The sequence below is a fragment of the Poecilia latipinna genome, unplaced genomic scaffold (genome assembly GCF_001443285.1).
Source record: "Poecilia latipinna isolate Pla-1442-1.1 unplaced genomic scaffold, P_latipinna-1.0 Scaffold1587, whole genome shotgun sequence".
Lineage (NCBI taxonomy): Eukaryota > Metazoa > Chordata > Actinopteri > Cyprinodontiformes > Poeciliidae > Poecilia > Poecilia latipinna.
In genome coordinates, this window is record NW_015114203.1 from 60,924 (window position 1) to 85,416 (window position 24,493).

Below are 24,493 nucleotides of genomic sequence, written 5' to 3' on the forward strand. Positions count from 1 at the left end.
GTCTGCATTGTTTTTCTCTCTATGTTGGGTTTATTTTCCTCCCACCTGCGTGACGCTCAGCCACACCTTGATAACAGCGAAACCAGACAGCTGAATGAGTCACTGCTGCCACCGGGAAGTGAAGCGCACCAAATCTCACAAACAGATACCCTCCATTATCTTCGCTTCTCATTTGTATTTCTTACGAACTTATTTAAGGTTTTAGCCCTTTTATGAAGAAAAGACGGAAACGCTTAGAGAAAATGTGTGCTGGTTCTTCACGTCTCTCTTCACATTGGGAGTTTTTTTTTTAAATAAAACAATTAAATTACAGTAAATGACCACCAAAGGTCCACAAATGCACCAACTTTGTCCTAAAAATAAATGGCTGGTGATTCTAATTAATGTAGAAACACTTGGATATGTATCTTAACATAATTAGGTTTTTAAAATTTCACTAGCATAATCTCACAGAAGGATTGATTTGCATATAACCTCCTGTACAATCTTTTTCGCCTTCAAAGCTGCCTTTTTATTTTACAGTTTTCAGTTATTGTTTTGACGCAGCATGTTTTTAAGATCAAATGATAAGATCAAACAAATGTTAATGTCAGGCAAAGATACCCAGACAAAGTAAAAAAATAAATACATAAATTATGTCATTTACAATGAAAACACTATCCAGGAATACGTGGATGTTAAGTGTGGGAATGTTGTCCCTGCTAAAGCAGAAATTGACTGTGATTAACGTTTTGTTTAGTTTGGAGAACAGAGTTCAGAGTCAGAGCCGCACCCAGGTCTGATTACCTGGGGAATCAAGATCTTGAATAGAAGCTGTCTGATGTGAGCTAAAAGATCTTAAAAGCCACCCATCATGCCCTGATCTTAAGAAATTCAAGAATATATTAGAAACAAAGTTCTGGACTTCTGTCTGTCAGGAAAGTAAAACCACAGATTAAGAAAACATGAAACGGAGGTGAGCGTTCCCAGGAGTCCCTGACCTTCCAAAATTACTTGGAGCGACATCTAAAGCTCTTCAGGCCTTACCTGGCTCAGTTAAGGTTAAATGTCATGATTCAACAATAACAAAGAGACATGCAAGAGTTTTGTGTTTTGAGACCAAAACTACTGCTGACCAAAATCTTTCTTGTTTACTAAAAATATCTTAATGTTCCCCAAGATTTCAGGAGATTTCAGGAAAAACGTGAGCAGCAGTTTTCAGACAAAGAGGGATCTCTTTGCAACTTTTTAGCTGTAATGACATCTCAGAAAAATAACAGCATATTATCAATGGTGAAACATGGAGGATTTAGGAGTAATTAGCTGCTTCAGGACGTGGACAGCTTGCCAAAACTGATGAGTCCATAAATTCTTCTCTGTGGCTAAAAATCCTGAAGGAGAATACCATCAGTGTGACTTTAAGCTGAAGTGCAACTGGGTTATGCTTAAAATCAGCAAGTCCACCTCTGAACGGCTCAAAAGTAACGAAACAAAGTCCTGATTGGCCTGATCAAAGTCTGGACTTGAACTCAGATAAAAAAAAGTGTCGTTGCATGACCTCAGCAAGGCGGTTCACTCTCAAAAATCCACCAACGTGACCAAATAACGAAAATGATGCAAAGAAGAATGAAGCAACAATCCTCCACTGCAAAAGACTCATCGCCGGTAATCAAACAAGCTTAATGGCAACTATTGCTGCCAGTGCTGACTCAGTCAGTGATGAGCTTAAGTGGACAATTGCTTTTTTCACTTGCAGTAAGACCTGGTTGGCTCGGATCATTTCAGTGAATGATCTCATCATTAGAAAGAACCTTTTGCGTTTACTCGAGCTATCTTGAGTAATTTATTCTCAAATTTATCTTGATATTCAGATTTATTTTAAGATCTGAAACATTTAAATACAATATAAAATATGTGGAGTAATTTTTATTGCATGGTTTCTATAATGACAATAAAAAAATATAATTATTATTACTGTTGTTATTAAAATACCAGATCAAAATATTAAGTAATCTAAGCACAAAAACAATATATATCTGGTGGCATGTTACTGTTAACCTCTCATTTATTTGGAGGTTTTTCTCCACTACATACTAAGTATTTTCCCATCCCTCATGACTCATTTTTTTGACTCCCTGCAGCTTACAAATGTTGTGTGTTATTATATCTTACAGGTGAGTCATTTATTAGCAGTTTTAGTTTAAAGTGTTTGAATCTTTTAGTCATCGCTAACTTAAGGAGAGACAACGTGAAATGATTAATCAGAGCTTTGCCTTTTTCCCGTCGTGTTCCTGTTTTAAAGCAGCAGTCGCTCTGCCGGCAGACTGTAACAGCCCGCTGATGCTTCAGCATTAATAATATAGCGATGCATTATGTAAAAGCACATTAGTGGGATCAAACCCTAAATTTAGCTGCTGTTAGGTTTGCTGTTTCACTTTTCATGGAGGACTTTTGTGTCTCTTCCCCTTCTCCACTGGCTTTGTGCGCTGATCAGCTGTATCGTTATAACTAGAGCTGTAGTGATGCGTGAAAAAGGGGAAGAACTGTTTATTTCAGTCCTGATTTCTCTCCAGCAACCTCTGTGGTAAAGGTTAAAGAGCCCGTGTTGTACCCACGTCACATGCATTTGAACAAAAGTCAGGCCTGCTGCTTTTGCTCTCTGTTGCATGTGTCCGTACGCTCGACGTCAAACAGCAAAGGTCAGGAAAAGATTAATGCCCTAATTACCCACTGACTTGCAGAGTAGCGGCCTTTTATTGGCCAGTAATGCATGCATAAAAATGCATTATTCAGATGAAGACTTTCTCGTCATACATATTTAAAAAAATAAAATAAAATGCAATAACCGCACAGAGACAGAGGAGATTTATATTGAACTCCGAGGAGGTAAAATGCATCAGTGTGCAGAGGAGCCTCTCTAACTGCCTGTATGATACACTCATGCTAGATGATAGACGCAGATAGGTCAGGCTGTTCTCTGTGTCCCGCCTCGGGCGGTGTCGTCCCGGCTCTCTCCTGTGCAGCCATTGTGACAGTCATCATCTGTGGCTCGCCAAATGAAAGGGACAGAGGCAGAGCAGGGACGGGCCAGGCCAGGTCACTGCTGGTTATTTAGGCCATTATATTTGTCAGAGCGAATGTGTGGACTTTTAAAAATAGCTCCGGGTCTAATTGACACTTGGGTTTTATCGTGATGCTTTGAGGGGCGGAGAGAGGGGCAAAGGGGGCGAAGGGGAGGCCCAATGATTATTAGGCTGTTCACTGAACGGAACAGTGGCTTCATGTTGCCAAAGCGGGCCGTTTGGATCTAAAATTTGCTGGCTTTGACTTTTGCTTCATCAGATATCCCTGAGTGGTGGACACAAGGTCACCACTGGCTTGAATGGGGCCATTGTTTGAACACAGCTGCTTCTTTCTGCCAGGAATTAAAAGAATGGGCTTGTAGCTCATGATTACTCTTGTTATAAGCTCTATTTAGGCTTTACAGCTGAAGCGTCTGGATATTTTTGACATTTATTAGACGATAAAGAAGCTGTGTGAGTGCAGCGCTTTACAAAAGTATTAACACCGTTCAAACCTTTTACCACAGTTTACCACAGTCACAGTCACAAGCTTTGATGTTGTTTATTGCGATTTCTTACGGTAGTGCATAATTTTGAAGTGGAAACAAAATTGCGCACGATTTCCAAAAATCGGATGTCACTTAATTAGTGACATCCGAAGCGTTTAAAGTGACCTCAGCAGAAGTCGAGCTGTTGTGTGAAGGCCTCAAAGAGAAACAAAGGGATACAGCAGACGGGTTCAGCTTTGGATACTAAGTTTATAACTTCATATCTTAAGCTTAAAACATCTCACAGAGCGCTGTCCAATCTGATCAGTCATCATAAAGTGGAGAGAGTGTTGCACAAAGGCTAGACCATAAATATCTGGACACCCACTAAACATGGGGTCCAGGTTTGGAGGGCATTCCCTGCATGGGTCTCTGTGGCTCAGTGTGTTGTTGTCTTACTGTCTGAAAGCTGTGGGTTCACTTCCAGGTTCTTCCTGTCGCATGTTAATGTGTCCCTCGGCCAAGCACTTTCAAATTTCCTAGGAATCTGTGTATCGGTGTAATAAATATGTGTGTATTAAGGGAAAGTAGAATTGAATGTGAATTTGGCATGAAGCTCTTTGAGTTGTCAGTATGATTCAAAAAGATCTATGTAGCTTCAGTTTGTTTGCTCTTCAGGTTTTTATTTAAAAAATGTCAGATATTCTGTCCTGCATTGGACTCATGACCTGCTCAAGTTGCACCCGTCTTTCAACCAATGACAGCTGGACTCTGACAAGGAAACAAGCAGGTATAAACAATGGATGGATGGATCATTTTGCTTTCATTTCACAATTACAAATTTAGCTTTGCTGCATTCACATCATAGGGGTTTGTACCTGCAGCTCTAGAGCCGCATGTGGCTCTTTCAAGCTCTTAAGAACCTAAGAAAGAAAGGCTTTCTAGGTATTTTTGTGCAAACCTTTAAAGGTTAATTCTTTTTGAAGAGTCATGTAGGTTTTTTAGGCTTCAGACAAATTAAATTTTTAAAAGAGACTGAGGGTAAAAATGGCTCTTTGGGTGGCCAAGGTTGCTGGAGAGACACAAAAATGACAAAAATGTGAAAAAGCTATTTTGGCGAGGCACAACCAGCGTGTGTGTAGTAAACCACCTTAATGCTCGCTACATAGACACATGAATGTTGTGGCTTCTGTTGTGTAGCTGTTTGTCTCGTCTCCATTCCTGCCTGGTAAAATGATCATGAATCTCAGTCTGCCTTTTTACTCTCCAACTAGATACAGTGATCTGATGCCTTTGCATTACAATACTCGTCTGTTTCTGCTGGTCTCTCTGGTACTTGGTTTCGTGCCCCACAGGAAATGGGCCCATTGTCCCGGGGAGAGGAAGTGGCCTGCAGCAGACCGGTCGCTCACCGGAGTGAGACTGCGGTAAATTATTCACCATCCCTGACAAAGAGAAGACATACACATGCAGCTTGACGGTGGATGTCGACACTGGAACATTTCAAGAACAATGAACAGCAGAGCTGCAGCCGGACACCTGTTTGAGTATAGGAGGACTCTGAGAATAAGAAACAAGAATATCAGCATTAAGCTGTATGTGCGGCACAGTAGCAAAGTGACAGTAACAAAGACGGATGAGTTCAGAGTGCTTATATATATATATATATCCATCCATCCATCCATTTTCTGAACACCCTTGTCCCTCAGTGGGGTCGGGAGGGGTGCTGGTGCTGGTGCCTACATATATATATATATATATATATATATGTATATATACATACATATATATATATATTTACCGTACATATTTTTACCTCCATTACTTTCATTACTTTTCCCATTTTTGTGTGTGACTCTTGTCCAGCCTTGTTTGCCAAAGTTTAACTGCTTTAAACTTTTTATTTATTGCCCTGAAGGAGCAAAGAAGACAAATTTCTGTCATCTTTGGGACCTTATTAAGATCAAAATACAACTAGCTTACATGAATAGCTTGTTTTCTTATGGCGTTGGTGATTTTGTAAAAAAAACAAAAAAAACAAACAATTATTCATTAATGTAGTACGTTTCCACCTCTGAATAAATGTGCTGATTCGATTTAACTTAATGTTTTACAACTTATACAATTTTTGTATAATTTGGGGGGGTGGGTGATATAACTGTGCTGTGAGATGTTTCTGACGCTTTTTATTATTTACTACTCACTATGAAACTATTCATTTTCTAATCTTGTTGTTAGTGTGAATATGAAACTAATAAAACAGCCAATGGCATTCTGTGATATACAACAGGATCACAGCTCTATTTTTTTTTCTGTAAAACATTATTTTGTTTTCGTCGGTGGTTTGCCACTAGAGGGAGACAGAGCCTAATCCTGTGTTTTGTGTTCGTATCCTGAAGTGTTGGCTTTCAAACGGGTTAAAATAGTTCAGCAGCATTTGCTACAGCCACACGTGGGAACCCTTATTAGCTTGGTGCTGATTAAGTCAAAGAGGCAGCTAAAATTAACATCCTCTCCAGATGTTTTTAAAGGCACATCCAATGAAAGGCCATTCGAAGAGATTCAGTCTGAGGTGATTTATTTTATTTTATTTTCATCTTAAGTTCACCACACCACAAACAGATTTGTTTGCAAACTTAAAAACAACAGTGTTGGATTCGACATCTTAGAAAAATCACCAACAGAAAAACCTTTAACTGTGTGTCTTTTACCGTCTTCAAAGCCTTTTAGCGTTAATATGCGATGTTTCGGGCAAAAGGACTACATTACCCATGACCCCTCGCTTCCTAGCTGACCAGATGGAACGCAGAGCGGACCAGCCGTGTGTGACAGTTGAGCTCCAACAAGTTCACGGTGGAAACTTCAGAGGAGAACACGACCTTGAACTGCAGAGAACCAAGTTTAACATGTAAGTTTGGAGTTTTTCTCTGTTGTTTATGCGCACCTCGCCCCTCACCGGCCGCTCTGATTTTTGTTCTGCCGCTTTGAGGTTTGTTCGTAGATAAACCGTCCAAAATTAGCGAGAGGGGAGCGTCCACAGAGCCCCAGGAAGGAGAAGGTGGTGGGATGATAACAACATTACTCTGTGGGAGGATGAGTGGATGCTGTCATCTTTTAAACATCTTTCTGACGGTGTGTGTAGAAACCTAGCTTAACTTTAGTCATTCTGTCTTTGAACATTAGATGAAACACTAAATTAATAACTTTATGTTTTAGGTATATTGGGTTTAGCTTGGACTCAGCTTTTCTTGGTTTCCCAATCTTTTAATTTATTTAAACCTTTATCGATTAGCTTTCTTAGCAAGACGGTGGCAGCTGCTAAAAGCATTAAAGGTCGGACTCATATTGAGAATATTTACAAAAGCGATAAATTTATCATTGGAGATCAAATTTCAATGCAGCATTGGCAGGGCCGATCAATTTGTTTCATTTGAAATTTAATGTTTGCATGTCTAAGATATATATATTATTAAATGTCATATGTTGATTGTTGGTCAGTTCGTCCTTTCATCAATTTATAAGCCTTTCTCCAGCCCATATGTGATGCCATTTTGTAATCTATTTTGTACATATGCAGGATTTCAGCAAGATACTGGAAAGCATTGACATAAACGATTCAAATTGTAGGCTTTAAAAAAATGTTAAATATACCCACAAAATAGTACAAGTCATCTTTGGTCATTAAAATAAACATAAAGTTTTTTTTTTTTTTTACCTGCGTCAATTAACGAGCTACCCTTTTTTTTAACTCTCCAGTTCTTTTTGCTCTGCTTTGAATTTTCTTTCTCACCTCATAAATCATGACACACACTGAGATGTGTAGCATCCCATCTGTAAATGTACATCATATTCTTTTTGTGTAAGACAGTTCAGAGGTGTACACTGAGGTCAGATGGCATTTGCATTAAAATTTGAATGTGAATATAACCAAGCAAAACGACAGGGACAGAGATCTCGGACTTTAACCCGAGATCTCGGACTTTAACCCGAGATCTCGGGTTAAAGGCATTCATAACTTACCATAATGAAATAGCATTTCATTGCTGTTGTTCCCAAACGTTAAAACTGGTTCCAGTCGAGAACCGTGGAATACCTGGTTCTCAGAACAGACTGTGATGTAACCTTGTGGACAGGCCAATCTGAAAACGAAGAAACAGCAATCATGGTGGTGAACAAGGGCTGCAGAAGCGTGCATTATGTCCACCATCTTGCCACTACACTCTTCTTCTGTTTTGTGTAGCATTCACAACACCTTTGCTTTGTTCGGAAAACAAAACAACGTTCGTAGGGACACGAACCGAACCTGTTCTAGAACAAGAGTTTGCGCTATATGAGGACCAGAAATATTTAGGTTTTGTACTTAAAATGTTTCTGTTTGCAAAAGATCTTGGATGCTTTATTTTTTCCATTTATAGTCATGTTAATTTTGTAATTTATTTCTTTTCTACTTCACGTCTTGCTAAAAAAAAATGATTTAGTTTGGCTTTAGAGAAGCCATTTTTACTTTAACTAGACATTTTGAACACGTGAGGTTTGCTGCCTAGTCTAACTGCTGTGACTCACGAAGGGTTTCAAATACACAACCTGGTGGAATATGAATAGCACCTTTGTGTGTTATCCGCTTTTTAATTCCCTGTTTATTCAACAGTGTTGAATGAGCTGTCAAATGGAGGTATTATCCAGAGGCAGAATGGAATGAAACACCCGTGTCCAGGCGTGGTTTATGAAGTAACGCTCAAGGTTAAGCAGGGCAGTGTTCTGAAGGAACAGCTAATCACTTTCAGGCTCTTTTAGTTCTTTATTTGTTTGGTTAAAATCCTCCTGCAGCTCTTCAGCAGTTATCAGTTTGGAAAAACACAGACCAGAAGAAGAAGACGAAGTGTGGAGGAGTTGAAAATGCAACATGCATTGTAACTTCATAGCTCATTTTATACAAAGTGACTTAATACAATATGAATATTCCTTGTGGAAAGTTTGGAGTAATTATGTGCAGCTAATGATTAACCAAACACATCCTGTCTTTAAAATCAGGTCAAAGAGGAGGCTGAGGGCTCAGGGAACAAGCACTTCCTACATGATGATGTCATTTAATTGTTCTCTGCCAGCTTGGGAACACTGCTTTCATTTTGGGCTACTCTGATGCTGAACTTGTATTTGGCTACTATTGATTGCATGCAAACAATGTAGGAAGATAACTGGAAAAACTGTCAAAGCAACTTAAAGCTTGACTATCAGTAATTTTTCATTGGCATTAGTTCTTTCCTTTGTGCTTTTTCCTAGTTAAAATCAGATCTAGTGTTACATCCCAAGAAACCAGACGGTCGTCAACAAGTCAGCCCAAACAATGAAACTAATTCTTTGTATTTTCTAGATTCATTAAACACACAGTCATGAAATGTAAGCATTTATTTCTGTTAATCTTCATGATTGACTCACAGCTACTGGAGACAAAATTCAAGTTCCTAAAAAGATTTGAAAGTTGCACCAGACAAATAAAACTGTATTTAATTAAAAAAATGTTGAAAACTAAGTTCACTTACAGTACTGTATGTGCACTCAGTACTTAGTTTGGGCTCTTTTGGCATGAATTACTGCATCGATGCAGCGCGGCACAAAATAAATCAGCATGTGTCTCTGCTGAGGAAGCCCAGATTGCTTTAATAGCAACCTTCATTGTGCAGCACTGGCTCTGCTGTCGCTTGTCTTCCTTTTTTAAAATACTTCATCGTTTCTCAGTGGGATTCAGATCAGGAGAAACCACCGTCATTTGAGTAAAAATTATACCTTTGGCAGTGCTGGAGGGGTGCTAAGTCCAGATAAAAATATAATCAGCATCATCTTAAAGCTTCTCAGTATAGGAACTTTGGACTTGATAAAACACAGCTGATTTTCATATGAAGTATAATGAGTGAGAATCCAGTCCTTTTTCATATTAGCCTGGAAAAGGCTGCGTTCAGCTGTTTCTCTGGTTCAGGTGTAGTCTAACCCAATGCTTGTAGCTGCATACATCTACCTGTACTGATTCTTCCAGATTACAGTCATCCACTCTGGGCCTGTCGCAATAAGGAATAAATCAATTAATCGCATGATGTTGTTTTGCTTGCTTATTTTGGATATTTAAAATACCTTCCAGCTCCAGTGATAAAAGTTAATCAGAATTTAAAGTTAATCTTTTAGAATGTGCTCTTGCATTATTATTATGATGCCGTTACATTATATAACTTGAAAACGGTCTCAGAAAAACAATATTATTGTTTATCGCTATAACTTCTGCGTACCATTTATTGTCCAGCAACATTAATTATCGTGACAGGCCCAATCTGCTGTCGATTATGTGTTTTTGTTTTTCTACTGAACCCTTTCCTTCCACTCAACTTTCTGTGAATATCCTTGCTTACAGCACTCTGTGAACTGCACTGACATCTTTTAGCTTTTCCACCATGTGTTTCCTATAGTTAACAATATTTCTGACTCGCTACATTGTGGGTTTTTAACAAATGTAAGCAATAATACGGCTTGAAACAAATCACTATTTGAATGGAATTAGTGAAAAAAATAATATTTTGATCAGTCTATTGAGCTGAACCTGGAGTTGAATCAGTAAAAATGTATTTTATATGTCTCATTTTTAACAGCATATTTGTTTGTTTACTGAACAGCCTAGCTTTCTCCTGCAGCACCATGACTGTGTCAGTCCGAATGCTCTTTTGTGTCTAAATAAAAAAAATGGGAAGTAAGTACTGTGCACTTTTGTACACAACTGACTTAAAACTTCAGTCTGGCTGGAATAACCTATAAAAATACCACAAAGGAAACCAGAACTGTTTGTGTGCTTTTTGAGTATTTCTATGTATACTCACTCACACATTGCTTGAATCAGTTCAGTGTATCTTTTGTAGCTGTTCCTAACATGTTCAACTAGATTTGACAAACATTCCCCACTTTGCCCTTCAAAGATGTGTTTTTAGTGCAACATTACGTCAAGGTCCAGCGTAGTAACAGTAGATTTCTGTCCCCTTTTTAATACAGTCTGTTACTATATTTGGGCAAATAAAACTCCCAGCAGCTGCCAGACTGATTCATCTGCAGAATACTATTGGTCTGCTTTAGGATGTGTGTAATTAATCACAGATAGGACTCTGTAAATCAGTGACCAGCAGTGCTGGGAAACGGACTTGGGCTTTGGCTCGGTGATAAAGGTTGAACAACAGGATAATATCTGATTAGAATAATAAAAGCTGGGAGCAGAGCTCGGCTTTCGGATGGATGCAAATAAAACGTGCACATGAGGAAGCGGGAAGTTGTGACTTTTATCACAGTTTCTGACCATCGCGGACTTCCAGCTTCTTCTGGTTTTAAGTAGCTTCACTTTGTCCATTGTGTCTCCACCCCCCAGCAAGATAAAACGGCTTGCCTTTTCCCACCCCATCCTCCTCCTCCTCCTCCTCCTCCTCTTGTCTCGTTCCCATGCCGGCCCCACCTCCACTCTGCTTCACTGTTGCTTCCTCTCTTTCTGGCAGGACACAGTCGGTGCAGGGAAGAAGCCGGCCGGTAAAGCAACACCAGCTGTAGAGAGCTTTTGTTTTGATGGGAATACGCTGAAGGAAGCCGCACCACTCCTACACAGAGCAACAAATGCAAAGAAACTACTTAGGCAGCAGCGTAAGTCTTTTTTTTTGTTTGTTTTTGTCTTTTACATTATCAGCACAAGCTGGTGCAGTGTTTGCACTTTTCTGCTCTCGTGCCGCTGCTGTGATCCATGTCCATTTATTGCAGTTAGCACCAAATCATTTACCTGCCGGTTTTCTCACTCTTGCACTTGTCAATTTAAATTTATTGCAGGCTTCTTTGAAGTCTTGTTTTGCTTTCTCAGTGTTAAAAAATGTGTTTTAGAGATTAAATGTTATATACTAAATTTATATCCTATATGTTGGTCATTATTTGGTAAACTGTCATTTTGTCACAATTCAGAGACCTCTGTATTTTACCAATGAAGTAAAATACATTGAAACTGTGAACCCTGCTTACCCTTTGAGCCTGGACTTTGGACATCTTAGACAAAAATTCAACTTAAGATAAAAATAAATTATTTAAGCTACATCTTTTTAGCTGGCAGTTTAATTTGTGGTTTAAAGGTCAGTAACTCGGTTAAGAGGTGTTTTATTTTCTATGACCAGATCTCATGTATCAGCATGGCGAACCTGTAGGTTGTTTTTAAACTATAAATAGGATTTACCCCCTGCAGGTTGAGTGTATTTCTCTTTAGAAGGGTGAACGTCTTGGTATTTAGGTTTTTGAGACCACTTTCCTTTCACGTGGAGTCGCTGTCCAGATTTAGCTCTGCCAGTTGTCAGGGTGACATTCCTGCTCCCAGTAAACTCTTCTGTTGTTTCCCATGCTCTTTTTGCCATTTTATCCCTGTTTAATCTCTCTGTTAATTTCAGATAAACTAAAGAATAAACATTGACAATTGCTATATTGCATTAGAATACACAGAATTTCATTATTTCTTAATTACTTAAACCTTGCTGTATTGTATTTAGGCTCTTTTTTCATTGTGTTTTTTTGTTTGACAAGTTTCATTTTTAAACAGATACATTATTAATAATACAACAGATTGTTTTGAATATCATTTTACAACACGCCTGCGTTGTGTGACATTGATCTTTGGCCACGTGATGAGATGATTCGGCCTCTATTTCCTCTTCCTGCCAGTTTGAAAATGCCACCAAACCTTTGCTGGCATTGGAGTATTGTCAGGAGGGATATCAACGTAACGGCTTCCTTCTGGAAACCTTGTAGGAAGCGTAGGTAACAAATGATTAATCAAACGGTTCTTGTAATTTAAAGGTGGCCACAGAGGAGATTGGTTCATCAGATAACGTCTGCTTCCTAAATGATGATGTCAGCTTGAATACGCCAGTTTCATTTTGACCCATTTAACTTATGCCTCTATTTATTTATTATGTTTTGGATAAAAACATCATATGTGAACATTTTGGATAAAAACATCACATATGAACATTTAACTGAAGCCTAAAATGTTGTAGTTTGGCTTGTTCCTGTTATTAACTTTATTTTTTATTTATGCGTCGTTATGTGGTTGAGATGTAGTTAAACACTGAGATGCCCTTCCGTGTTCATATTCATAATTGGAGCAATAAAGCGTATGGGTATCTTGGCAACACAGATACGGCTTCAACTCTTGTCAAACAATATTCTGCACTTCAATTGCACTATAAATGTCTTGTGATCTGTGTCTAATCAGGCTGCCGGGTGGGGATTTTTTGTAGTGCACTGCAGTCGTGAGCTGATGCACGTCTTATCTGCTCACTAAAGCGTATTGCAGATGACCTGTTGGATCATTGCTACTGACCGATAAGGAACAAATATTTGTTTCAGGATCATTTGAGGATATTGGATGATTTTTAAAGGTTGGTAAAATAAGGGTGATTAAAAAAAAATCAGAAGAAAGTTTAGAATAAATGTATTAAAGTGATTTTGTCTGTCTTTCACAATTTAAGCTTATAAGATCAAATAAACGTAGATATATACAAGCGTATGTATTGTGTGTATGTATATTTATTTATCGGTGGTATTATGTATTTCACAGGCACGTAAAGCCATTTTATAGCACATTCAAGTAACGGAGTTACCTTCAGCAGTTATACAAATTCTATATCAAACACGACTTAAAAGAAATTTGACTTTGAAATTTGACGCCTTGAAATTGAACCTGTCTCTTTAAGAAGCTCCTGCTCTTTGTCACTCTGCCTTCACGTCATCACAACCATGTTCCTCCACTATGCCTTTAACATCAATCTTATGAGCGTTGGACTGAGAAGTAATTTGTATGATAAGCTCAGCAAACTGTCAGTTTCACCAGGTATTTGCTAATTGCTGCTGCCGCTAGTCTGAAGGGACTGAGTAGGGGAAGGTGCTCTGTGAAGCAGGTGAAAATAGGCGAGGTTTTGTGGGAGCAAGCGTTTAGGCTCCCCTGAATGGTTCCCAGGGGAGACTAAAGGAGTCCTCAGATATGCTTGAAAGAATCAAAGCGACACTCCATGTATAATTATGATGAGAGAATTACATTATGACATGATATAAACCTCAAAAAGGTTGATTTTACACCAACCTTCCTTAAATGGGTGGGTGTAATGGGCAACCTGAGATGCACTGTTACTGTTAATAACATCAAATTACTGATTTTCCAAGCCAACTATGGTTCAAAGTTTCTTTTTTCTTGTCTCACCTTTCATACTTTAGAAGTAATGAAGCCGCTCATTTTCACTGAACATGTTTGTTGTTGTTTCGAGGCGTACAGGTTCAGCCGCGGTTCATGCTGGAGTTTGTTTGGATTCCAAAGGATTTAAAGCAGAAAAACTGTAACTGCTGCTGCTGTTAATCCTGATCAGGATTTTCCCCCATTTTGTTCTTTTTTTTTTAATACAGTGGTGTGAAAAAGCATTTGCTGCCTTCAGGCGTTATCATCAATTAAATGACTCGTATCATGAAACGTATTTTAATAGTTGAAAAACACAAAAAGCAGCTTTCAAATAACTAATATATCGAGTTAAAAACCAACATGGTCCTACAATGTAAAGGAGGAACCTAAAGAACCAAGAACATCTCAGGTGCTTCAGGCCTCACTGCTGCAGAAGTTAAGATCAAGATTTGACAATAAAAAACTAGATGTATATATAAAAAAAAATCTGGTTTCTTCACCAAGGACGAGAGTTGATTTATATCAGTTCTTTACTGACTTCATTTCTTGTATTTTTCAGTTTGGTTTGAAGTCTTTTTAATGTGTGGAGGAAGATCACCTGTTGCCTTTACTGCATTTTAATTTTCTGACATTGATAGTTATTTTAAAAGCAGGCAACCACTGGTATAAAAATCAGGGCCGATATCAAGATCAGATATCAATGTTGGTGTTATGGCTTCAGGTAAACGGCCCATAATCCTCCACTGCTGAACTATCGGCATCACATGCCCAAAAAACGCCACATGGCCAACCTCCTACCGAAACACATACAGCTGACAATAGGATGGAGATAAACATCGGTTATTTATATCGGCCCAGTTTTACTTGTAGGGTTGTTATGAATATGTTAAAAAGTGACCAACCTGTTAATGACAGTATAGCATGCATCACTGTTTAAAAGTTTGTTTGGCCTTAATCTTTCAAAATGGAGAATCATAATTTTGTCAGAGTGAAGTGAGATTCTGCATGTTAATCTAGTATCACTGGTGAAAAAAAAGTATCCTCTTTGTTTTAGAAATCCTAAATGGCTTAAAATCTGTTCGATGTGAGTATAATATCATCAGCTGCATAGTACATCTGAACATCTGTGTTCAATATGCAGTTTGTCAAAATGAACTAATTATTCAGGTAGCATGGATTCAAGACATCCGTCCGTCAAATACATTTTGTTTAAATCAGCATAAAAATGTTTTGAAAAGCTGGTACAGTGGTACAAGTTGTTTAAATCCCACGTCAATCTAAAGCGACTTTTTCAATAGAACCTCTTTGTTCAGATGGAAACTGGGCTGCAGCTTTAAAACCAGCCCAAGCCTTCTTACTGCAGCTGTTTGGTTTAAATCTGTTGATCAGATGCTACGTCTGTCTTAAATTGTGATTTTATTATTATTATTATTATTATTATTATTATTATTATTATTATTAAAGTGTAACAGTGCTAATTATGCGCTAAACAGACTTGTTTGGAAAGTGTTAGTCTTGCTTGGAGGATGAGTGTAACATCTTTGCCAAGTGTTTCTCGTTACTTTGTTAAACATTAAGTCAATGGTTCTCAACCTTTTTGGCTTGTGACCCTCAGTAGACAAAGCACAGGTGGCAGAATCTTTAGATGGGACATGTCCCCCATTCACTCTGTCATTTTGGAAGAGTGGCAAGATTTATTAAATTAAATTAAATTAAATTCATCATTAACTTAAAGGAAGACTTGTCCAGGACACTGGGCTGCGAGGTTTGACTCACTGGAGTAACATGTCCACGGTAGTCAAGGGAAGGTCAAGAGAGTGTGAACATGTTCAAAGGTTATCAGCCGCAGGGTAGATGAGATAAATGAGTTTGCTAATTTACTTATTTATATGAAGTTAAATGTTGAAATACAGTAATAAAATTAACATTTATAGTTTTTGGTACTCTGAAGGTTAGCATGAACCAGCTCAATTTTCCACAAACTGAAGATAATTTGGACTTAGCTTTAAGATGAATCATCGTTTGTTGGGGTCAGAGTTTAATGACTTTTCTGTCTCTTAAGAGGTTGAAGTAAATTGATCTCTCAGAATGTAGACTTTGTAAATTTCCAGTGAGAACAGTGAATTAAAAAGTCCTTAATAGCACCTGACAGTCCTTGAATGCGTGTGTCCTGGCCTCCTCCACCCCCCCACCCCCCTGGTTGCGTCCCTCTCTGTGTCCTGCGTGCCTGGGCTCACGTACACACCCTCCTGGAAGGGCATTGTTTGCTCAGAGAACCAGTGCAGAGCTCTGCAGCGCCGCTGCTCCGGTCCACGCTCCAAGGTCAAGCGGCAGGCATTTGCTGCTTGTGTTTCACAGGTTCTGCTCTGATATGACTTCAGATCAGCTCCATGAACCAGTTCATCCCACAACTGATTCACTAATTAATATTATGCAACAAAATGAAAAGCCTTGTTGTGGGATATGCTTTTGAAATTCCCTGTTGGCATTTTAAGTTTCCACCTTTTTGAGGTCGCTGCACTAATCTTTCTCTGGAGCTCCTTTATTTTCTGCTGGAGAAACGTCCGAGATTATTACTCCACTGGCATTTTCTTCTGGTGTCCAAAAGGGTAAAAAATCAGGATTGCAAAGAATCACTAAATGTCTAATAACTTATATATTACAATTAGTGTATTTTATGTCTTGCTTCTAGTATAAATATCTTAGTTTTGTCTCATTTCAAGCATATCAACTTACAAGTAACTTTTCAGAAAGAAATAAGAGCTTAATATTGATGATATTCATTCAAATGGTACCATTTCACTTCCATCTAATACTTTTTTTAATCAATATTAAGGAATTATTGACCTAAAACAAGCTCCTACGTCGTGCTGAACTTGCTAGTTTTGTCATACCTCAGGTTCATTAAGATGCTTGATCTAGAAACGAGACCAAAAATGCTTGGTGAGATTTAGTGTTTTTTGTAGCGTATCCGATAGGGTACGCTACAAAACTCCCCATTTGGCTGCGTTTTTATTGAATCATCCTCAATGGTTACCGACCACCAAATCAAAGCTGACTTTGTGCTGCTGATGCGAAAGGATTAGGCATTTTCCACTTTTGAACTTTTGGGGTTAATCGCACGATATGAATTTTGAAATTATTTACCCGCAGTCATCTCAGACTTCCATACAGAAAGATCAGACTGATGTAAGAGCCTAAATCTGTGTGGTGTCGGTTGTCAGACCTCGCTTGGGGGAGACAGGATTAACGGGGACGTGTTGGCCACAAGCAGGAACACTCAGCTGATTGAAAGTATTTAAGACGGCGGCGAGGAGTGACGAAGCAAAAAGAGCCTCTGCACGACTGATACTGATATATAGAGATAACGGGGAATCAAATCCAGTTAAATTGAATCACGACAGCTGTGTTTCAGTTGTCATGTGCCTATTGCATGTGTCTGTATGTACCCTGATAGCCCTGCGGCAGCTGCTGTAATTAGGCCTTTACCCTCTGGTCAGCATGTTTTATTGACTTCAATAACTGGGTTGAGCTATCAAGTGTCCTTTTGTTACCAGTCTGGGCAAAGCGTCAAGCCTTTATGTAACTTTGGTTAATATGAGGCATCGTTTTAATAATAAAACACGGCTGAGGCTGTCAGCTGTTTAAACTGGGTGAGAACAGAGACGTCAGAAAGGCGGGCACAGTTTCTTCATGCGCCGGTGGGAGAAAAAATGTGAAAACACCACGGTTTAGAAAAACAACCACAAAAACATTTTCAAAGCCTTCATATATGTTTTAAAAAAATCTAATTAATATCTTAAAATCCTTGTTTCCAAAAGCATTAGCTTCAGTTTTGTACTCTAGGAGGTGATCTCGACTCTTGTAAGAATGGCTGTAGCTCCAGGCAGCAAATGTTTTGTGCATAATTCATACAGCAGCAGCTTGTTCCTCAGGCTTTGCGTTGTGTTTATAGTGGTGAAATGCTCTGCTGAAGAACCTGATCTCTGCGGCTCCAGGCTGTTGTAACTCTATCTTTGTGACCCTAAAACTCAGACCTTTAACAGTAAAGGGCACCGCAAGGAAACACTGGAGTGAAAACAAAACATTTTGTATTCACTCAAACAAAGTGAAAACACTTGTTTTATTATTAAAACGATGCCTCGTATTAATCAAAGTTGCATAAATGTCAGGAGTGGCTTGGATCTGAATCACGATAAGAACATGTTTTTTAATGCCTTGTGCAGGTTGAATAAGTTATAGTTTGTTACAGTTCAGATTTCATGAGAAATATAACGGAGGAAATAACAGAAATAAAGAATGTTGCATTCAGTTATCCAGAATTGTGTCTTTCTAAGAACTAAAGTACAGTCATTTCTCTCCAGATGAATCAGAGACTGCTCTTCACCGTAATTTGACTTTTAGTCTAACCTGTCAGTGCATTTTAATTTGTTGGCTTGCAATATAAAATATACTAATAATCGAGGCTAACATGAGAGAAAAAAAATACATAATACTGTTTAAAACTGTGATGTGCAACTGCAAACATTTGTGGAACTGTTTATTTTTTAAAGTAATCACTGTTTATGCTGTGTGATTATTTAAATACGAGATGTTAGAACTAGCTATAAGAAAGGAGAAAAAAAGCAATTTATCAACTCAACTGTTGTGACTGCAGACGTGTATCACACTTTGCTTTTTCTCCTTTAGTGAGTTTATTAAATGGTTTAAATTGAAGGCAAATAAAAGACAATATATACTTCTGCAGATTTAATGTGCAAGAGCCAGCTGTCTATTTTCTGCAATACAGTGTCTTGGGTCTTTATGTTTAACAAGTGTTTGAATTTTTTTTTTCTTTTTGTTCAACGTTATGCAGAATTGAAACTAGAAAGTTTTTCTCAAAAGTGGAAGAGTCCAGCATCCACATTCATGCATCGTTCTAATCACCCGTCTTTGTTTTGTCTCTTTCTTCTCTTGTTTTCCTGCTTAGGCTTCACCTGCAGGTTTACAGAGGCTCCAATGACCTTCATGTCTCTGTTTGGCCCCTAAGCCCACCAACAGGGCGCCCGGCTTTAAGCTCCTGTTCACCCTGAACCCTCCGCCCCGAGGCAAGCTGTCCCACCCTGCGTCCTCTCCTTCCTCGCCTCCTCCGGCTCGTCTTTCTCCTCCCTCCTGGCATCCACAGGCCCATCTGGACTCCCAGTCAGCCCTCTACCCCAATGAGGGGCAGAGGGAGGCACCGGGCGCCCTGTATGGTGACCCTCAGCCTCTGCAGCATTCTGCACCCAGGAACGTCTGTGACTCGGCGCAGCGGTCCCGCCACGACGCGTCCACTATAACAGGTACACAGATTTATTTTAAAAGGCAGTTATGGCCAAACATATGTATGCTTAGGTTTTTTGTACTTGTCTTTACAAGATTCCTCAGAAGAAATTAATAAATTTAACGGCTACAATTGGTGAATATATGTCAAATTTATACCAAATGTCAGTATTTACAGCGTAATCCTTCATATTTTCTTCAGTTCACTCTGACATTCTGGAGATAAACAAAAACATCACTGATATTGATTCATTCTTGTCTGAATTCTTGAAGTTCATCCACTCTTTCTTGGCTTCATTCAATGTTGTGTTTTCCTGGTTTTACTGTAAGTCAAGTGTCTTTTATGAGAAGTAACTCATGGATGTGGTCATTCTCATAATCTGAGTGAGAGTGAGATTATTTTATTCCAGAATGTTGGACTGTGTGATGAAAAGTTATACTGTTTAAAACTAGTAGGGAAATTCAACTGCTTAGGCAGCGGTGAACCTCTGGAGGCCAGCACTCGTTAGGTTGGTTTTTATGCAAAATGATGCGGCACTAAACAAACTTACAAAAAGATGTCAAAATTCATACAGAAACATAAAGATGGAGCCCAAAATAATTTATTTAAATAGTTTTTTTTCTGCAAAAAAAGTTGATTTGGAGTTGGTTACACTTTTAAAAGAAAATCCTGGGGCTTGTTATATACTCTTGAATGTTCATAATTTTTCTCCAGTCCATCAATTCTGGGTAAACGATGTATTACAACTTTTTTCTCCGGTAATGTAACCTAAACTTTACAAATAAGGTCATTTTTAATGTTGACACCAATTCATTGCTAATCTTTCACTCTTTTCTGCTGATGACACTGAAATGAATTGACAAACAAAACAACTTTCTCATTCTGCACAGGAAGCTAAGAACAATGTGGACTGCCAGCACATTGCAGTCCACATTGTTCTGCAAAACATCATTTCTGTTTTGCAGAAATGATGTTCTGCAAAACAGAACATCATTTCCAAACCTCAAACCATGACTCTACAAGCAATAACAATGGAGCGCAATAAATCTATACCTTAACCACTGCACTACCACTAGAGGGCAGTGTAGCTGCATGGCTGACACATCAACCCTGTTGTTAATTTTATTGTTGCTTTCTTTTTCTTCTTCCCTCATTCCTGAACTCGCACATTCATGAATCCCCCAAACTCTGGGCGCGCTCAGACCTTTGCTCCAACCTGCCAGAGCTGGAGATAGTGAGTCTGCTGTCAGAAGGTCAGCCCAAGTACACCCTAAGAGCCGACACCGTGTTCGGATATGACAGTGACGACTGGCTGCACACCCCTCTGGTGCCACCAGAGGTCGTACTGGGACTCACTTATGAACAGATCGAAGAGACCTTCAAATATTTCTGTGAGTACTGCTCGTTTTCTACATGATGTATGTGTATGGTGTGAGGTCTCAGGATTAATAAAATAATATCCTTTTAAGATCTAATGTCAAACATTCAGATGATATTTTTGTTTTCGGATAGTATTTTCTCTCAAAGCTTTTTACTGCAGAGCTGGATAAATCACTCCTATTTAATTCATTAAAAAGTTTTGCACAGGGTCCGGTTCAATCTTCAGCTGCAGCAGGACAATGAGCTGATTAATGAAAGATTTTGGAATGGCCTAGTCAAAGTCTGACCTTAAATGAAACTGAGATCCTACTTAATGAACTTTAAACACACAATTTTTGCTTAAAAACTCTTCAGTGTGGCTTAATTAATTGAAACTAATAACTAACTGATTAACTACAGGAGCAACATGCGGATCACAAATATCTGATCAGCATCTTCACACTAAGTAATGATTTAATTTAAGTTTATCCTGTTGGATCATGGAATAACATACATTAATGAGCATCTCACATGACGAAATGGATTTTAATGATTTTTTTTTAAAGAAAGATTTGCTCTAAAACTACTTACTAAAAAAGGCTTCCCTCACATTTCTTAGTTAAGTCTTAGCTGATTTAGTTTGAAATAAAAAACAAACTCCCATGTTTCGTTTTGGGCTCTTTTCCGATCTCACATCTCCAGGATAAGTGCTTCATTTTGAAGTCTTTGATGTCAAATGCCATCAAGCCAATTACCCTACTGTTCCTTGGTGCTCTAAGCAGTTTACGCTGAAGACGAGCAGACTGCGGATCCCTTTGGCCGCTCTGACATCACGATGACAGGGTTGGCATGACGACTGCTGCTGCAGCCACCCTGAGATGGTTTATTTTTAGATTCATAGGTTGTCTAGACTTTGTAGGGTGATGGACGGATGTGTGACAAAAGGTCAGATGCTCTCTGTGTACTTTTTAGCAATCCGATGTCTACAGTGTAAAAAATGTTTTAGTAAAAGACTCTTTTATTTAAAATAACGGGGCTTGATTTATACATGTACAAATACAGCTACTCATATTTGATGTTTTTTACATGATTAATCCTTAACTTTTAAGACCATTCTCAGTGACCTGACCCTTCTTTGTTTCACGGTTGGTTAAACCAGGTTTTATCGAGGCCTTCAGGAAATCTGAACAGACCAAGATTCACTTGTTTTTGTGGAAAATAGTCCACTAAGGAAATTGGCTTATAGTGAGGATTTAGTGAGATTGTAGGGTATGTCCTGCTAACACCCAGTAGACTGTCCCAGGATGATGGCAACCACATGTTGCTACCAGAACCAGGACAGACTAATCTGATTGATGCACATTGTGCCACACTGTGCTTCTGTTTGAATTATTTAGCCAAGGGACATATGGTGGTGTTTGTCAGTGCTACTGAATCCTCTGGCATCTTGTTTCCCTGCTGTTGTTTCTGCTCTGCATTTTATTTTTACCACTAGGCTCTGAAATGAGTCTTGTCACACTTGTTTTGTGTAACTGATGGTTTACTGAGAACCTGAGGCGTCCTCATCAGTCCATGTACGGCAACATTTCCACAATTTTTAATATTTTTCATGAGAACAAACTTCTAGGATAGTAACTAAAACTATGGTAAAATAAGTAAGTATTTAAAAAAGTTTGACAGGAAAGTTATTCTGAAAAGATGTTACAAATGTTTTAAAAGAAGAAGAGACTAATGCATTCTGAAATACATGCCTCAATTTAACAACTTTTATTTTTTTAAAAGTGTTTTCTGTAAAAACTTAAAGCGTGTGTCTTAAATTTTACATCTTATACTAAAAGTGGATCTTTTGGGAAAAGTAATGCACTCTCTGTCCAAACTTTCTTTAATGCAGAAAATTCATTATATTAAAATTAGAAAAGTCCTTGTTGTGAAACAAACAATGAGATTTGTGTTCATAATAGTAGCTGTTGCACAACATTGGACAGTCGCAACTTGTTGTTCAAGAGGACAATGTGTTATCCATTTATGGTAGTGGATTTCCTTTGTAGAGTGACATGGCCTTAAAGGGTTTTTTTTGTGTGTTTTTTATTGCTTTTCAGTTTTTATAATTTGGAAATGCACATTTTGAATTATGCTACATAGATTTAAGAATAAATTGTATTTGCCCTTCATCTTATTTAAAGAAAGTAGCTTGCCTTTGTGACACATGTGGGTGTATAAGCTCAAGATCCCTGGTTTACTGCAGCTATGCTAACGGCAAAGAAAATCTTCAAGGAAAACTGTTTATCCACCGTCATCTGTGGCCATTTTGACTAGTCGGTGTCATAGAAGCTGTAGCGTAGTAGAGAGCAGTACGTACATGAGGATGATTGACAGTGCTAAGACCCTCCTCCTGGCTCTGATTGGTTGTGTGTGATGTGGGGCGGTGAATTGCTGCAGATGGCAGCAGGTCTACAAGGAGAAAACAGAGGAGTTGGAATAACTGGAATAATAATTTTTACTGTTTAAAGTAAAATTGCATCTATCACAATTAATGTGCAAAGTTTTTAAAGTGTAGTATTATAGATGGAGCTCAGCTCTGCTGAGTGAATTAGTTTGTTTTAGTTCATAGCATATTTAACACCTGCAGTAAGCAACTGGAAACTTTTTATTGCAGCAACACAACTTTGATATAAACCTATCTGAGAAATGAGCAAAAGTCAGTCATTTGTGGTCAAATTTAACATTTTAGATAATTCAATTAGATTTTTAGACATATTGTATTGTCAAACGAGAGCATTGAGTGAATCTAAATACAATGTGTTGCATGTAGGAAGGAAGGAAGCATTGGACAAGATTTTTTTCAGTGACATAAAATCAGCAGCTATCGCTTTAATTTTGGGAGTATGCAGTTCAACAAAAGGAGCTCTGTCTTTATCATGCCGGGTGTTTTGATTGTTCACTTGGGAGTCGACTGCAAATGAAGCGTCTGATCTTTACAACGTAGTCCCTGGTTATGCATTAAGTTTATTAAAGGCACGTAGGGGGAGTTTTTATTTGGATGCTGTGAATAAAAGCACCTTCCTGGTTTTCGACTCACAAAGAATCTCATTGATTTCAGCGCTGTTGCTTGGACTTGCAGCAGTGAAGCAGATTAAAGTAAATATTAATAAATCACTAAGTGATTTGTAAGAATGTGTTGAGTGAATGTTTAATGGTAACATCATTATGAGGATATAGCTCCACTTCTTAATGATTTGATGCAACCATACACCAACATAAAAAGTATCCAACAACTGAAGTAGAAGGAAACTGCCACATGGGTTTCAAAATGTTTTGTAGATAAATATCTAAAAGGTTTGTGGTTTTCTGTTCATGAATCATTTTAACTCAAGTCATACTTCTGTATAAATCGGTCTATTGTGGCTCTGGTCAGACTTCAAGGTTGTTGTTCTCCTTTAAGGTGAACCTCCAGTCCTTCTCACAGGTTTTCACTGGTTATATATTAAGTTTATTAAAGGCACGTAATCTGCTCACGGTGCTTGTTTATGGATGCCTTGATCAAGGAAGTAAAGCACATTCCTACGTTCCCTCTTACAAAGAAACCTTGTTGATGTTTGAAGAGTAAAGCAGATGGAATTTATTGATAAATTGCTAAATGATTTGTAAATTTTGGCTTAATTACTGCAACAAACAGATGGGGGACAACACAAAGTGACAATATTGGGTAACACTTTATTTGAAGTGGGGTGAATAAGACTGTCATGACACCATCATAAACATGACATAACACCTGTCATGAACATGAATAAGCCTTCATGAATATTTATGACTGTTGTCATAAAACGTCATTCGGTAAATTATGACACTTTAATACAAAGTTGACATTATTCAAAATGTCTTTGTTATGACAACTTGACATTAACCAAGAAATCATTACTGATATAAATTTGTTATAAAATAATTACTGATTTCACTTTAAAAATTAGGTAACTTTATGTTATTAAAGGTAAAGTTTAATCAGTAATTATTTCTTGGTTAATGTAAAGTTGTCATAACAAAGACATTTTGAATAATGTCAACTTTGTATTAAAAGTGT

General features: G+C 38.2%; 1 long non-coding RNA gene across 1 annotated transcript; it reads left to right on the forward strand.

Annotated features, from left to right (window-relative positions):
* Positions 1-5,933: 5,933 nt before the first annotated feature.
* On the forward strand, positions 5,934-18,851 carry LOC106963841 (uncharacterized). The gene is made up of 3 exons (XR_001428269.1): positions 5,934-6,437; positions 11,050-11,191; positions 18,737-18,851. It is a non-coding gene; the product is annotated as an uncharacterized LOC106963841 (long non-coding RNA).
* Positions 18,852-24,493: the final 5,642 nt, after the last annotated feature.